Genomic DNA, 17,427 nt, shown 5'->3' on the forward strand with positions numbered 1-17,427 from the left:
AACAGCTTTCAAATCTTAATAGGGTGGTGGGCCACCATGACCCAGAACAGCTTAAAATCTTAATAGGGTGGTGGGCCACCACGACCCAGAACAGCTTAAATCTTAATAGGGTGGGGGGCCTCTACGACCCAGAACAGCTTCAAATCTTAATAGGGTGGGGGGCCTCCACGACCCAGAACAGCTTCAAATCTTAATAGGGTGGTGGGCCATCACGACCCAGAACAGCTTCGAATCTTAATAGGGTAGTGGGCCACCACGACCCAGAACAGCTTCAAATCTTAATAGGGTAGGGGGCCACCACGACCCAGAACAGCTTCAAATCTTAATAGGATGGTGGGCCACCACGACCCAGAACAGCTTCAATGCACCTTAGCATAGATTCGACAAGTGTCTGGAACTCTATTGGAGGGACGTTATACCATTCTTCCACAAGAAATTCCATCATTTGGTGTTTTGTTGATGGTGGTGGAAAACGCTGTCTCAGGTGCCGCTTCAGAATCTCCCTTAAGTGTTCAATTGGGTTGAAATCTGGTGACTGAGACAGCCATGGCATATGGCTTACATCGTTTTCATGCTCATCAAACCATTCATTTACTCATGTGTTTCCTTTATTTTGGCAGTTACCTGTAGATCAATAGGTTTTGAATTGGCATGAATAGAATGGACATTTGATTTATGTAACAAGTTATGTTTTATGTGGTGGGGAGTTGGCCCCACGCACAAACCCCAACCTGGAGGGCCAGGGACTGTTTCCTCCTACTCTTTGACCTGTCCGGCTCAGTTGCACCTGCTGGGGATATATACCTCCTCCGGCCGGTTAAGCTATCAGGATCATTGGAGTGACAGTCCTAGAGGTCTTGTTTCCCATCGTTGCACGAACAGGTTCAGTCTCCCTCAGAGTACCCCACATCACCATGGCCAGGAGAATCTCATCCGCCAGGTTCCCAATCGTTTGACGCTGAGGTTCTTTAAAAAAAAAAAAAAAAAAAACATTGGGTCAAGTTATGTTACAAAATATAGAAATAAAAACAAACTCCTATATTATGCTTTCAATATACAGTACATTGTTTATGGGGGACGGCATGTAACCTGGCGGTTCAGAGAGTTGGGCCAGTAACCGAAAGGTCGCTGGTAATGCCGAGCCGGCAAGGTGGAAAAATCTGCCATTCTGCTCTTGAATATATATATATATATATATATATATATATATATATATATATATATATTAAAAATGCTCATTAAACATGTCAAGCAGTTTATTCTTGTCAGTCACATCCATTGAATTTGAGGTCAATTACAGCGGAAGACCAGAGGAGTTGGTGTTAGCATTCATGGATTTAATGGTTTTCCATCATTTCGTCGGGTTATTGAGGTTTGCCTTGGTAGATTCGAAATAGAAGCTAGATTTACATTTCCATATTAACAAGGTGCACTTATTTCTCAGTGCCCTGAATAACTGCCATTCAGCCTGGGAATTACCCTTTCTGGCTTTGGCCCATTGTGTATTTTGTTTATGGATCCAATCAGATAATTCCCCTGTAAACCAGGGATTGTCTCTACCTTTTACCTGGTACTTTTTAAGAGGGGCTTGTTTGTTACAGAGAGCAGAAAACATAGAATGAAAATAGGTGAATGCCTCTTCGATATCTGGAATAAGCGCAATCCTATCCCAGTTGCATGCATAAAGTTCATGCAGGAATGTCTGCACACAGAACTGCGTAAAATTTCATTTGACTATGAACCGAGAGGGCACTTTGGGGATTTTGGTGTCTCTAATACAAGCAACTGCACAATGATCACTTAAATCATTAGCGAAAATACCAACAGGCGAGTATTTATGCAGATTGTTTGTTAGAATAACATCAATAAGTGTTGACTTAGAGATGTCTTTGGGATTGAGTCTGTGACCACATTTATAATTTTAGTAAAATGTAATGTATTGCACAGTTCTCTTATGGCCTCAGAGTTTGGAGTTTAAATCGCTCATAAGGGCCATTTAATTTCCCCCCCAACCACGTATCAGTTCAGCCAGATCCTATCAAATCTAAGTTCACAGCTTTCAATAACTGCAGCAGCAATGCTAAAAACTCAAACTCTTTTGGTTTAGATAAAGACCTTAGTTCAGTAACCACATATCTGTCTTTAATATAGATGTCTTGACTGTTCCTAAGGATTGCCTAAAACAAGTCCCCTGCTCCCACAGAAGCTTGTGTTCCAACAGCTGCAGCAGAAGTGAGGGTATGGGATTCACAGTTTTATTGCTGTTCTCTGTTATGGACTAACTGGACAGCATATTCTTGTGACCTTATTAGTTGACCACAAGGTTCTCAAAAAAAGATTTGCAAAGCTTGCTGAAAAACACACCAGCTGCCCATTTGATGCAAGTGTTTATCCTTGTAAATGTATGACATTAATATTACATTTAGCCCTCCACTGACTTCACACTGCATGCTGAAAATACCTCATAATCTATACTGTGGACCACAGAGGGATCTTATGCAGGCCAGCACATTATTTTGACCTTATTAGTCGACCAGGATGTCCTGGCATTGCTGACATTGGCCCCTATAATAGATCTGCAGTCAGATATGTGACCTGGAAAACAAGCAGAGCTCAGCTGTTTAGTGGATCCATGCCAGAGCATGTGACATTAATTAACATTTTCACATTTAGTTTTAGATTTTAACTGGCTGTTAGCTTTATTGGTATCGTGTAACAAATCCTGACGTGAGCCAAGGCATTGGGTGGCAGACAAACTCCTGTCTGTGGTGATAAAACTATTTGGCGAGCACAGACGGAGTCATTTAAGGCACTCTTAAATGTATTGAATCAAGTGTTACTGTCCAATCCTCCCAAGGCCCTGCCAAAATACTTCAAATATGTGCAATGACAGTTTTATAGTGACAGTTTACTCAACTGCTTAATGACATCCGGCAGTTATCAGAATATCAACCCCCCCCCCCCAGAATAAGTTTGGAGCTTAGAGAAACATGTCCATCAAATACAAAAATGCAGATCGTATATCATGAAAGATCTTTGAACATTAAAATAACTTGTCATAAACTCTTAGTCTGCATGGTGTGAATGTCTCTCCACCCACAAACATGTAAATATCTTCCGTATATGATAAATAACTACACATTGAACTGAAATGTAATGAGCTGTTAAACAGTTTAATGACCCTGTTTCACCAGGGTGACAAATCAAACTAAGCAAAGCATGAGGTGAGGGCCAACTCCTTCAGAAGTATGAGGTAAGGGCCAACTCCTTCAGAAGTATGAGGTGAGGACCAACTCCTTCAGAAGCATGAGGTGAGGGCCAACTCCTTCAGAAGTATGAGGTGAGGGCCAACTCCTTCAGAAGTATGAGTTTAGGGCCAACTCCTTCAGAAGTATGAGGTAAGGGCCAACTCCTTCAGAAGTATGAGGTAAGGACCAATTCCTTCAGAAGTATGAGGTAAGGGCCAACTCCTTCAGAAGTATGAGTTTAGGGCCAACTCCTTCAGAAGTATGAGGTAAGGGCCAACTCCTTCAGAAGTATGAGGTGAGGGCCAACTCCTTCAGAAGTATGAGGTGAGGGCCAACTCCTTCAAAACTATGAGGTAAGGGCAAACTCCTTCAGAAGTATGAGGTGAGGATACAGTTCAGATGTGTTTACAAGCAAAATAATTATAACAAATGTGTGAAAAAGTATATTAAGTTGTTGACAAGGATTAATTCAACTAAAGTGTGTCACGACTTCCGCCGAAGTCAGTCCCTCTCCTTGTTCGGCCCCTCTCGTTTTGTTTGCACTCATCCCTGTGTCCTGCGCCTGACTCAGATACTTCTCTAACAAAAGCAGTACAGGGGGATGAGTGCAAACAAAACGTGTTTTCTCAAAACTTCAATAAACTTCTCCCACAGCAAAATAACATGGTTGGGAGAAACACCTCCAACAACCACAAAACATGAACAATCACAGACAAGACAAACAGGGAAGCCAGAGGGTTAAATAATGAACATAATCAGGGAATCATAAACAGGTGTGTATAATTAAGACAAAACCAAACGAACAGGGAAACATAGATCGGTGGTAACTAGTAAGCCGGTGACGTCGACCGCCGAACGCCACCCGAACAAGGAGAGGGGCCGACTTCGGCGGAAGTCGTGACAAAATGCAGCCAAATGAGGTCAAATTAGCGGACAGTAACCTCTGCCCAGATCAAGTTTGGAACTCAGAGAAGCATGTCCCTCAAATATAAAAACACCGGTCATATATCATGCAAGATCCTTGCACATTAAAATAACTTGAACGTCATAAACTCTTAGTTCCAGCCTCCTGCTCAACTAGTGCATCCGGCATTTCCCCCCTATGGGGCTTCTTGTACTGATGTGCTGGGTGGACACTGCATCGGAAACAAACAGGGTGTGTTCATTGAGATGAAATGTTCTGAACTAATCCAATCATTTTAATTGGATTTATTGCACCCGTTACTGAAAAGATTGTTCCAGTTAAAATGGCTTAGGTAGTCTCCTTTATCAATGTTCCTAACCCTGACAGTCATTCTGAATGCAAGATGTGAGTGGCTGGATTAGCAATTACACATCACTTTGCAAGCCAGTATAATGTTACTTGCATGCCTGATTTGGCCTGTAAACCATGAGTGTCATGCCACTGTATTAGTGTAAAACTAGGCCTCAAAAATAAGATATATAATGTATTATCAAAATATGTCCTAACAGACAGTCATATCCTTTCTTCACAATACATTTCTGTCGAACGTTCTGTAAGGTTTCACCCTATTGAACATGAATTTAGCATAGAACATTTAAACAACTATTTGAGGTTTGAAAACAGAAAATATATGATAGATCAAAGCAGAGTCGTTCTATGTCACTTCAGCCATGACACCCACCATGTCAGGTCGTTCTAAAATCGTTTCTGTAGTTAGAAACAGATAAGATTAGCATTTCTACAACAGTATTTTGTTGAAATGTAATTTGATCTTTGAGAAATTAAACTAATTGATTGCACCCAAATTGTCCTTTTTCATTTATAGGATTCACATATTAGATACATATAGTACCCAACACCCGATGTGGACCAGTACCCAACACCCGATTTGGACCAGTACCCAACACCCGATTTGGACCAAACTTCTTCGAACCATAAAAAAATGTATTATTAAAAAAAGCCACCCACGGACACCCGATGCCCCTCCCACTAAAAGAACCAGTATACACCCGATGCCCCTCCCACTAAAAGAACCAGTATACACCCGATGCCCCTCCCACTAAAAGAACCAGTATACACCCGATGCCCCTCCCACTAAAACAACCAGTATAGACCCGATGCCCCTCCCACTAAAACACCCAGTATACACCCGATGCCCCTCCCACTAAAGAACCAGTATACACCCGATGCCCCTCCCACTAAAGAACCAGTATACACCCGATGCCCCTCCCACTAAAACAACCAGTATACACCCGATGCCCCTCCCACTAAAACAACCAGTATACACCCGATGCCCCTCCCACTAAAACAACCCGTATACACCCGATGCCCCTCCCACTAAAACAACCCGTATACACCCGATGCCCCTCCCACTAAAACAACCAGTATACACCCGATGCCCATCCCACTAAAACAATGAGTTTTTAGGTCCTCTGAAGGGAGGGTCCCTTCAATTGAAACTTCGGTGTCTAGGAAGCAGCTGATTGCTGAACAGCGTAAAGATGTTTCCCTCTGTCACGTCCTGACCAGTAAGGGGTCATTTTGTTATTATAGTATGGTCAGGACGTGGCAGGGGTGTGTTTGATTTATGTGTCTTGGGTTTTTGGGTAATGTTTTATGTTGTCTATTTCTATGTTTGAATGTCTATTTAGTCTATTTCTATGTTCAGGTTTGGTTTGGCCTTCAATTGGAAGCAGCTGTTCTTCGTTGCCTCTAATTGGAGGCCAATTTTAAGTTGGGGGGTTTTGTCACTGTGTTTGTGGGTAGTTATTTTCTGTATAGCTGGTAAGCCTTATAGAACTGTTTCGTCGTTGTTTGTTATTTTTGTTAAGTGTTCACGTTTATCCAAATAAAATAAAGAAGATGAGCACGATACCCGCTGCAGCTTGGTCCACTTTTTACGACGTTCCTGACACCCTCTCCCCTCTTTTTGCTGAGATAAATCCAGAGGAAGAGTTTGATGAAGTTTGTGTGGGTGACTTTGACATGGATGTTGCTCTAACGAGGATATGGTGTTCTCATGCCACTTCTGGTTCTGCTTTTGTGTTTAGCCAGTGTGTTGCCCTGGCTCACAATTTATTTTGACTGTACTTTTTGCCGTTTTGGAGATTGTTTTGCTTTGTTTGGGCTCGTTTCAAGGGGACAAGAGTCATAGAAAAATACATGAGTTTCTCAACTTCTGAGTTTGTCAACTTTGTAAAACAAAATATAATTGCATTTTTTTGTTGAAAAGATGATACAATACAACAACAAAAAGCATATATATATATATATATATATATACTCTTTATATATATATATATATATATATATATACAGTACCAGTCAAAATCTCCACCTGTCTAATGTCCATTGTGCATGTTTCTTGGCCCAAGCAAGTCTCTTCTTATTATTGGTGTCCTTTAGTAGTGGTTTCTTTGCAGCAATTTGACCATGAAGGCCTGATTCATGCAGTCTCCTCTGAACAGTTGATGTTGAGATGTATCTGTTACTTGAACTCTGAAACATTTATTTGGGCTGGTAACTCTGATGAATTTATCGTCTACAGCAGAGGTAACTCTGGGTCTTACTTTCCTGTGGTGGTCCTCATGAGAGACAGTTTCATCATTGCGCTTGATGGTTTTTGTGACTGCACTTGAAGAAACATTTAAAGTTCTTGAAATATTCCGGATTGACTGACATTCATGTCTTGAAGTAATGATGGAGTGTTGTTTCTCTTTGCTTATTTGAGCTGTTCTTGCCATAATATAGACTTGGTATTTTACCAAATATCTTCTGTAGGTCTAGCTACCTTGTCACAACACAACTGATTAGCTCAAACACATTAAGAAGGAAAGAAATTCCACAAATTAACAAGGCACACCTGTTAATTGAAATGCTTCCAGGTGAATAACTCATGAAGCTCGTTGAGAGAATACCAAGAGTGTTTAAAGCTGCCATCAAGGCAAAGGGTGGCTACTTTGATTTTTAACTCTTTTTTTGGTTATTACATGATTCCATATGTGTTATTTCATAGTTGTGATGTCTTCACTATTATTCTACAATGTAGAAAATAGTAAAAATAAAGAAAAGCCTTTGAATGAGTAGATGTGTCCAAACGTTTGAATGGTACTGTACGCTGCTGCACTGTTTATTATCTAACTTTATACCACTTTATTATATGTGCATATATACCTCAATTACCTCATATCCTTGCGCATTGACTCAGTACTGGTACGTCTTGTATATAGCTATTATATTACCCCATACCCCTGCCCATTGACTCTGTACTGATAACCCTGGTACAGTATATTGCCATGTTATTACCTTGTACCCCTGCACATTGACTCTGTACTGGTAACACCTTGTGTATATAGTCATGTTATTACCTTGTACCCCTGCACATTGACTCGGTACTGGTACCTCTTGTATATAGCTACGTTATTACCTGGTACCCCTGCACATTGCACGTCTTGCTTGGGTGAGGAAAAAAGGTGGGGGCTAGTGGGTACTGATAAAGCACCCTTTGAGTGCGCCCACTGAATGCGCCATCGGGGCAGGAGTAGCCACGATGAGTTAGCAGAAGATGAGGAGTAGGGTATAAAAGAGGCAGGATTTTTGGGAGAGGTACGACTCTCTTTGAGCTTGTTAGAAGAACCTGCTGCAGGAAGATGATTTTTGCTGTAGCTTTTTAGCTTAAGATATGTTTAGATTTTTATTATACTTATATATAATTTTTTTACATTTATTATTAAAATATTAAAGTAAAATTCTAGGAGGAATCCTTGAGGTTACTATCATGTCTACTCCAGCTCCCCCTCTCCAGCATTCGACGTTTCCGGTTTACTAATCACTGGCTCTGACTACCATTATTACGCACACCTGGCACCATCGTTACACGTACCTGCACCTCATTATGAGACTCAACTGGACTCCATCACTTCACTGATTGCCTCCCCTATATCTGTCACTCCCTTTGGTTCATTACCCAGGCAGTATTTACGATGTGTTTCATGTCCAGATGCACCTCTTGGCTTGTATCGGTCATTGTGTTATTAAACGCACCACCTGCTTCTCGACTCCCAGCATCTCCGTTACAGTTACCTCATTGATAGAAGTGTTGAAGTAGTTGTTCATTTTTTTAGACACCAACTGAGGGACGGATCATCCTGAGGGGGGAGACAAAAAGCTGTTTATAAGTTGTAGAAGGTAAGAACCTTTTTTTCTTATTAAATACTGTGTTTCTCATAAAATTGTAATAGACAAAAAATATTTTATTGGCACACCCCAATGAGGGTTTAGTTAGGGGCGCTGGAGGTGTCTATGAATTTAATCCACTGTTGATTTTTGCTTATCATTGAATGGTGATATTGATTGATTGAACTGGCATTTTTTTTATGCCTGTTTCTGGAATTTTGAATGAACTTGCTTTATTGTTCTGTAACCCTGTGTCATCAAAGAGTCATACAAGTGCATGTCGTTTTACTCTAGGTTTCTGAGACTGACTTGATTCATTTAAGATATATATATATTTTTTAATTTAGCATCTGATTAATTAATCATTGCCATGGCCGTTTACATCCCAACTCAAGTCGAAACCTCAACGGCCCTCAAAAAATGTCACTGGACTTTATGCAAACTGGAAAACACATATCCTGAAGCTGCATTTTTTTTGTAGCTGGGGATTTTAACAAAGCAAATCTGAGGACTAGGATGCCAAAGTTCTATCAACATATTGACTGTACTACTCGCGCTACTAAGACTCTCGACCATTGCTAGTCAAACTCCTGGGATGCTTACAAGGCTCGACCTCCTTTCGGCAAATCTGACCACGACTCCATCTTGCTCCTCCCGTCCTATAGGCAGAAACTCAAACTGGTAATATGGCAGAATATAAACAGTGTAGTTATTCACTCCGCAAGGCAATCAAACAAGCTAAATGTTAATGTAGAGATAAAGTGGAGTCGCAATTCAAAGCCATGTCGCCGAGACCGTATTGCTTCCGGACTGGCACGATTTGAGGATAACACAGTGCCACCGACACGGCCCACTACCAAGGACTGTGGGCTCTCCTTCTCCGTGGCCGACGTGAGTAAATCATTTAAACGTGTTAATCCTCGCAAGGCTGCCGGCCCAGACGGCATCCCTAGCAGCATCCTCAGAGCATGCGCAGACCAGCTGGCTGGTGTGTTTACGGGCATATACAATCTCTCCCTATCCCAGTCTGACGACACAACAGTAGTAGGCTTGATTACCAACGATGACGAGACAGCTTCTGTGAGGAGTGTGGTACCTGGAAAATAACCTCTCACTCAACATCAACAAAACAAAGGAGATGATCGTGGACTTCAGGAAACAGCAGAGGGTGCACCCCCCCAATGGGTATATGTTGTGTAATTTGTTATATATTATTGCACTGTTGGAGCTAGAAGCACAAGCATTATGCTACACCTGCAATAACATCTGCTAATCACGTGTATGTGACCAATAAAAATGTATTTGATTAGTCTATCGGGAACCCGAGTTGCTGGTATAAAGGAACCCGAGACCCGAACTATATGTACTGAGTGCATTGGTAGGAGTCATAGGAGGGGAGATTCTGGGCTAGGCCAACCCAGAAAGGAGCCTCTCATAGTGGGCTAAGGTTGAAGCCCTGGCCTGGACGATCCTGAGAAGGCGTCGGGTTTATAAGTGAAAGGGCGAGGAAGCATAGGCACTAGACTCTGGGGATAGCCCACTTTACTGTAAGGCCCTGGGGATAGCCCACTTTACTGTAAGGCCCTGTTGAGTTTGAGGAACAGTCCCTAGCTCTAGAATAACTCGGTGGTAATGGAGAGTGGCATCTATCAGATCTGTAGGGGTTAACAAGGAAGAAAAACTGAACTGCCTTTGGGAAGCAGGGTTGAATTGAATTGATAATCCTGCAAGGGTGTTATTTTAGCTTTTACAAAAGGTATTGGGAAGTTCAGAATATCATCAGGCAATAATGTTGTATGATCTTCTGTGTAGAAAATAACATAATCCTTAATGTCCCCCCCCCCCCCAGTCTGATTTAGTGCCTGGTCTTGTCCACTCTGTTCTAATGAGTCCTGTGTGGCTTGTATTTTTACATTTAAGTCATTTTTAGCAGACGCTCTTATCCAGAGCAGAGGGAATCAGAAGACACATACGTGTTCCTTAGTCTTATCTTTCAGTGATGTGGTCATAATATTTGGTACCGCTCAAAAGATGGAGCCACATTTGTCGGAAGAGAACAGAAACAGCTCTGTTTATTACAACCGCATCTGAAGTAACCCCTGGTTCTAAATCAAATCAAAGTTTATTTGTCATGGGCGCCATATACAGTTGTAGACCTTCTGGTGAGATGCTTACTTACAAGCCCTTAACCAACAGTGCAGTTTTGGCATAGTCTGGGTAGCCATTTGATAAGCTGTTCAGGAGTCTTATGGATTGGGGGTAAAAGCTGTTGAGAAGCCTTTTGGTCCTAGACTTGGTGCTCCGATACCGCTTGCCATGTGGTAGTAGAGAGAACAGTCTATGACTGGGGTGGCTGGAGTCTTTGACAATTTTTAGGGCCTTCCTCTGACACCGCCTGATATGGAGGTACTGGATGGCAGGAAGCTTGGCCCCAGTGATGTACTGGGCCGTTCGCAATACCCTATGTAGTGCCTTGCGGTCAGAGACCGAGCAGTTGCTATACCAGGCAGTGATGCAACCCGTCAGGATGCTCTCGATCGTGCAGCTGTAAAACCTTTTGAGGATCTGAGGACCCATGCCAAATCTTTTCAGTCTCCTGAGGGGGAATAGGTTTTGTCGTGCCCTCTTCACGATTGTCTTGGTGTGTTTGGACCATGTTAGTTTGTTGGTGAAGTGGATGCCAAGGAACTTGAAGCTCTCAACCTGCTCCACTGCAGCCCTGTCGATGAGAATGGCGGCGTGCTCGGTCCTCCTTTTCCTGTAGTTCACAATCATCTCCTTTGTTTTGATCACATTGAGGGAGAGGTTGTTGTCCTGGAACCAAACTGCCAGGTCTCTGACCTCCTTCCTATAGGCTGTCTCGTCATTGTCAGTGATCAGGCCTACCACTGTTGTGTCATCAGCAAACTTAATGATGGTGTTGGAGTTGTGCCTGGCCGTGCAGTCATGAGTCAACAGGGAGTACCCGAGGGGGCTGAGCACGCACCACTGAGGGCCCCCCGTGTTGAGGATCAGCATGGCGGATGTGTTGTTACCTACCCTTACCACCTGGGGGTGGCCCGTCATGAAGTCCAGGATCCAGTTGCAGTGTTTAGTCCCAGGGTCCTTAGCTTAGTGATGAGCTTTGATGGCACTACCGTGTTGAACGCTGAGCTGTAGTCCATGAATAGCATTCTCACAAAAGCTACATTCGGAGAGAGGAAGAACAACAAAACAGAGCCCCGCCACTTCATGTATACAGCTGAGGAAGGGGACAAGGGAAAGGTAACCCCTGTTAAATTCATTGACAGTGCTCTATATGCAAGGACTGATAGGTCATGCTAAGCTCATGAGGCATTTTATATTCTTCAAGGATCAATGGGTAAATACAACACATTTAAATGACAATTGAACAGCTTTCCAAATCCTAAACTGCAGCTTTAATAGAACATTATAAGACATACTTTCTCATTCTGAACAACTCGCAGCATATACAGTATGGAATCATAATTCCTTACATACAGGTGGTTCATAGGAAGCTTTGCCAAGATGTCTACTATTCCTCACCTCCTCTCCATCATCTTGGTGAACTCTCTCCTCATGAGGAATCCACGGCTGAGAGCCTGGACCATGCCGACCAGAGAGGCCAGCTTCTCATCTCTCATCTCCTCCAGGACCCCCAGCAGACCGGCTTTGAAAAACACCTGAGCCACAGGTAAATATGGTCAATGGAACCACAGTCAGATGTTAACAGATAGAAAGGCTTGGATCAACAGAGGGGAACAACACCACAGACCATGGGATAGTGTGTTCATAAGTTAGTTGTAAGGTTTTGTACAGTTGCAGAGGATTTAATGTAAACTGATACAGAACTGCAGCCATACCACTGTAACACGTGGTAGGAGAATCAGAATTAGCTAATGAACATAGATAATTAGATAATATGCTTATATGGTTGAACTCTTGTCATTAGAATGTCTCCTTTCAGACTCTGTCACGTCCTGACCAGTATAAGGGGTTATTTGTTATTGTAGTTTGGTCAGGGCGTGGCAGGGGTGTGTTTGTTTTGTGTTGTCAGGGTTTTTGGGTATTGTTCTATGTTTTGTATTTCTATGTTCTTTCTATGTTGTGTATTTCTTTGTGTTGGCCTGGTATGGCTCTCAATCAGGACCAGCTGTACATTGTTGTTGCTGATTGGGAGCCATACTTAGGTAGCCCTTTTTCCACCTGTCTTTTGTGGGAAGTTGTTTTTGCACTGCTATGGTTAGCCTGCAGAACTGTTTAGCTGTCGTTTGTTTTTTTCGTTTTGTGTCGAGTTCTCAATAAAGTAAATATGAGCATTCACGTACCCGCTGCATTTTGGTCTACTCACTACGACGGCCGTGACACTCTGGTGTTGGCAGCTGCACTTCCTCCCTCATATGAGCCTCAGTCACCTTGGGTCCAGAGAGGGGAGAAGTCAGGCTTGTCCACCACATGTCCCTGTTGCTATGCATAATATCAGAAAGAGAAGAGGGCAAAGGAGGTCAGAAGGGAACATTGTTTCCATATGTGAATATGTGTCTTTACCTATTGCAAACCATGTGAAGGGATGGCATGAGTAACGGGGAACCAATCAGTTGTCTCCACAGCATCAGTCACCCCCTCCTTTTAGCATGTGGACACTAAGTAACGAAAGGTGTTCTTAGTACTGAACAAACAAGTTCTTTGTACTGGAGGCTAAGTGCTGGCTGTGTGGGGATGGTGTTTGGAACCACATCATCTCTGAGGTTGCACCTATCCTGAGACGGTATATAACCCAGAGGCTCACTCAGTGGGCGCTCTCTATCCATTTTTGTGTGGTATTGTGACCAGCTCCCTTATCGGAAGCTGGTCACAATACCACACCAATAAAGTTAATATCCTGATTGGTGAGTTACCTTGTCTCTCCTCATTATTGGTAATTTAAAATATGCACAGGTTAATAAATGTGATGTATGACTTTGAAGAAAAAACAGCAGAATGTTTCTCTACCTTTTTTATATTAGCTTAATGAAGAAGAAAGTATAACAGGATGATTGACTGAGAACACATTCTCATCAACAACCTGGGGATCAGTTACAGGAGATCAGATATACTGTCATGGCCACCTAATCAGCTCTGAGTGCCAGATCAGACATTTAGCCAGGAGACCAGGGTTAATAACACCCTTACATTATACACTATGGGATTTTTAAGGACATCTGTTTAACTGCCCTGGCACATTGGGATCGCCTTTGACCAGAGGAAAGAGTGCCACCTACTGGCCCTCCGGCACCACTTCCAGCAGTATCTGATCTCCCATCCAGGGCCCAACCAGGACTGACCCTGCTTAGTTTTAGAGAGAGGGAGAGATACTTCCTTCAGATCCTCATACCCTCTGTTACACCTGAGCTGGTGAATAACCAGGAAGTTCCCCAGCAGACCTGGAAAAACAAACCAAGTCTCTTTTAATACTCAAAAACAGGTTCAAGATTTGGCTCGTTAAGGTCACTGATACTTTACTGAATACATACACTACCGGTCAAAACCTCGTTTAAGGGTTTTTATTTTTACTATTTTCTACATTGTAAAATAATAGTGACGATGTCAAAACTATGAAATAACACATGTAGTAACCAAAAAAGTGTTAAACAAATCAAAATATATTTTATATTCTTCAAATAGCCAACATTTGCCTTGAACACTCTTGGCATTTTCTCAATCAGCATCTTTTTTAACTGGGCAAGGCAGTTAAGAACAAATTCTTATTTACTATGACAGCCTACCCCAACGACACTGGGCCAATTGTGCACCGCCCTATGGGACTCCCAATCACAGCCAGATGTGGTGCAGCCTGGATTCGAACCAGGGACTGCAGTGTGTTAGACCACTGTGCCACTTGGGAGCTTCATGAGGTAGTCATCTGGAATGCATTTCAATTAACAGGTGTACCTTTATAAAAGTTCATTTATGGAATTCCTTTCCTTCGAAAAGCGTTTGAGCCAATCAGTTGGGTTGTGACAAGGTGGAGGGGTATACAGAAGATAGCCCTATTTGGTAAAATACCAAGTCCATATTATGTCAAGAAAAGCTCAAATAAGCAAAGAGAAATGACAGTTCATCATTATTATAAGTCATGAAGGGCAGTCAATCTGTAACATTTCAAGAACTTTGAAAGTTTCTTCAAGTGCAGTTGCAAAACCCATCAAGGATACATTCATATGAGTTACCAGCCTCAGAAATTGCAGGTCAAATAAATGCTTCACAGAGTTCAAGTAACAGACACATCTCAACATCAATTGTTCAGAGGAGACTGTGTGAATCAGGACTTTATGGTTGAATTTCTGCAAGGAAACCACTACTAAAGGACACCAATAAGAAGAGACTTGCTTGGGCCAAGAAACATGAGCAATGGACATTAGACCGGTGGAAATTTGTCCTTTGGTCTGGAGTCCAAATTGGAGATTTATGGTTCCAACCGCCGTGTCTTTGTGAGACGCAGTGTGGGTGAATGGATGATCTCCACATGTATATTTCCCACCGTAAAGCATGGAGGAGGTGTTATGGTGTGGGGGTGCATTGCTGGTGACACTGTGTGTGATTTATTTAGAATTCAAGGCACACTTAACCAGCATGGCTACGACAGAATTCTGCAGCAATACGCCATCCCATCTGGTTTGGGCTTAGTGGGACTATCATTTGTTTTTCAACAGGACAGTGACCCAACACACCTCCAGGCTGTGTAAGGGCTATTTTACCAATTAGGAGAGTGATGGAGTGCTGCATCAGATGACCTGTTCTCCACAATCACCTGACCTCAACCAAATGGAGATGGTTTGGGATGAGTCGGACCGCAGAGTGAAGGAAAAGCAGCCAACAAGTGCTCAGCATATGTGGGAACTCCTTCAAGACTGTTGGAAAAGCATTCCAGGTGAAGCTGGTTGAGAGAATGCCAAGAGTGTGCAAAGCTGTCATCAAGGAAAAGGGTGGCTATTTGAAGAATCTCAAATATAAAATATGTTTTAATTTGTTAAGGATCCGTCCCTTTTTTTTCAATTTTCGCCTAAAATGACATACCTAAGTCTAACTGCCTGTAGGTTGTACCATTTGAAAGGAAACACTTTGAAGTTTGTGGAAATGTGAAAGGAATGTAGGAGAATATAACACATTAGATCTGGTAAAAGATGCAAGAGAAAGGGCAGAATGAATTATTCTAGCCCAGACGCAATTTAGATTTTGGCCACTAGATGGAAGCACCGTGTGTGCAAAGTTTTAGACTGATCCAGTGAAATCTTGCATATCTATTCAAAATTTTGTATCAAGACTGCCCAAATGTGCCTAATTGTTTTATTCATACATTTTCAAGTTCATAATTGTGCACTCTCCTCAAACAATAGCATGGTATACTTTCACTCTAATAGCTACTGTAAAATGGACAGTGCAGTTAGATTAAGAAGAATTTAAGCTTTCTGCCCATATCAGATATGTTTGTCCTGGGATTTTTTTGGGGTTTCTTACAACCTCATGCTAATCACATTAGCCTACGTTAGCTCAACCGTCCCACGGACGGGACACTGATCCTGAATAAGTTGTTAACACTTTTTTGGTTTCTACATGATTCCAAATGTGTTATTTCATAGTTTTGATGTCTTCACTATTATTCTACAATGTAGAAAATAGTTTTAAAAAATTAATAAAAACCTTTGAATGAGTGTGTGTTCTAAAACTTTTGACCCGTAGTGTATAATATTTAACTCAATATTTATTGTACCTGGAGTCTTTCAGGCAGCGCACAAAGTGAGGATGAGTGCTCTCCAAGTTAGTCATCAGCTTGCCCAAGTTCTCCTGTAAGAGGATGACAAACCAATTTTATATTAAATCATCTATGATAATCAATCCATCTTTTGAAGGACTGAATATACACATTTCAATAGATCACCCTGAACTGCGAGGACACAGTCTGCATGGAACCACCCTTCTTCTTGCCTCCTTTCTTGCTTGTATCTGTTAAAACGAGGAAAAGTAAGAGATCCTTATAAACAAGACAAGGTTTGTAGTGACATCGCTAGTGCTGAGAGGCAGTGCCTTAGACTGCTGCGCCACTCTAGAGCACCAACATTAGCACAACTGAAGAATTTCTGCACAAACTGTCAGAAACCGTCAGAAACTGTCAGAAGCTCATCTGCGTGCTCGTCGTCCTCACCAGGGTCTTGACCTGACTACAGTTCAGCAACGTAACCAACTTCAGTAAGCAAATGCTCACCTTCAATGGCCACTAGCACGCTGAAGAAGAGTGCTCTTCATGGATTAATCCCGGTTTCAACTGTACCGGGCAGATGGCAGACAGCATGTATGGCGTCATGTGGGCAAGCGCTTTGTTGATGTCAACGTTGTGAACAGAGTGCTCCATGGTGGCAGTGGGTTATTGTATGGGCAGGCATAAGCTACAGACAATGAACACAATTGCATTTTATCGATGGCAAATTGAATGAACAGAGAAACTGTAAGATCCTGTGGCCCACTGAAGATGAAAATGTCTCAGTTCTTCCATGGCCTGCATACTCACCCGACATGTCACCCATTGAGCATGTTTGGGATGCTCTGGATCGACGTGTACGACAGCGTGTACCTGGTGCCGCCAATATCCATCCACTTCGTACTGCCATTGAAGAGGAGTGGGACAAGGCCCCTACCTTTTTTAAGGTATCTATGACCAACATTCCCAGTCATGTGAAATCCATAGATTAGGGCCTAATTAATTAAATTTAATAGAATGATTTCCCTATATGAACTGTAATTTAGTAAAATCTTTGAAATTATTGCATGTTGCGTTTTATGTTTGTTCAGTTTATATTGTTTTGTTCACAAGCTCTGTCGTTTTCAATGTTAGTTTGAGTCTGCTGCTTCAATTTATAGAGAAGAGACGCCCTAGTCAGATCCCAAATTTCTCACACACACACACACACACACACGACAGGACTCGTTACCACGGTAGCTTCACGGTTTTAAAGGGGCAGCTGAACATTTTGTTTCTGATATTTTGATTAAAAGACTTGGGGT

The 17,427-nt window shown here is 42.2% G+C and overlaps 2 long non-coding RNA genes across 3 annotated transcripts; both read right to left on the minus strand.

The window, feature by feature from the left end:
- Positions 1 to 594: 594 nt before the first annotated feature.
- On the minus strand, positions 595 to 11,466 carry LOC115155144 (uncharacterized). 2 transcript variants are annotated; one of them, XR_003868022.1, is made up of 2 exons: positions 11,428 to 11,466; positions 595 to 966 (listed from the first exon to the last, which is right to left on the minus strand). It is a non-coding gene; the product is annotated as an uncharacterized LOC115155144 (long non-coding RNA). The 2 variants fall into 2 exon arrangements; XR_003868021.1 differs by lacking the exon at positions 11,428 to 11,466 and adding an exon at positions 8,296 to 8,355.
- Positions 11,467 to 12,662: 1,196 nt separating this feature from the next.
- Positions 12,663 to 16,463, minus strand: LOC115155160 (uncharacterized). The gene is made up of 3 exons (XR_003868023.1): positions 16,307 to 16,463; positions 16,139 to 16,212; positions 12,663 to 13,811 (listed from the first exon to the last, which is right to left on the minus strand). It is a non-coding gene; the product is annotated as an uncharacterized LOC115155160 (long non-coding RNA).
- Between the last annotated feature and the right edge of the window lie 964 nt (positions 16,464 to 17,427).

The sequence above is a fragment of the Salmo trutta genome, chromosome 2, assembly GCF_901001165.1.
Source record: "Salmo trutta chromosome 2, fSalTru1.1, whole genome shotgun sequence".
Classification (NCBI taxonomy): domain Eukaryota; kingdom Metazoa; phylum Chordata; class Actinopteri; order Salmoniformes; family Salmonidae; genus Salmo; species Salmo trutta.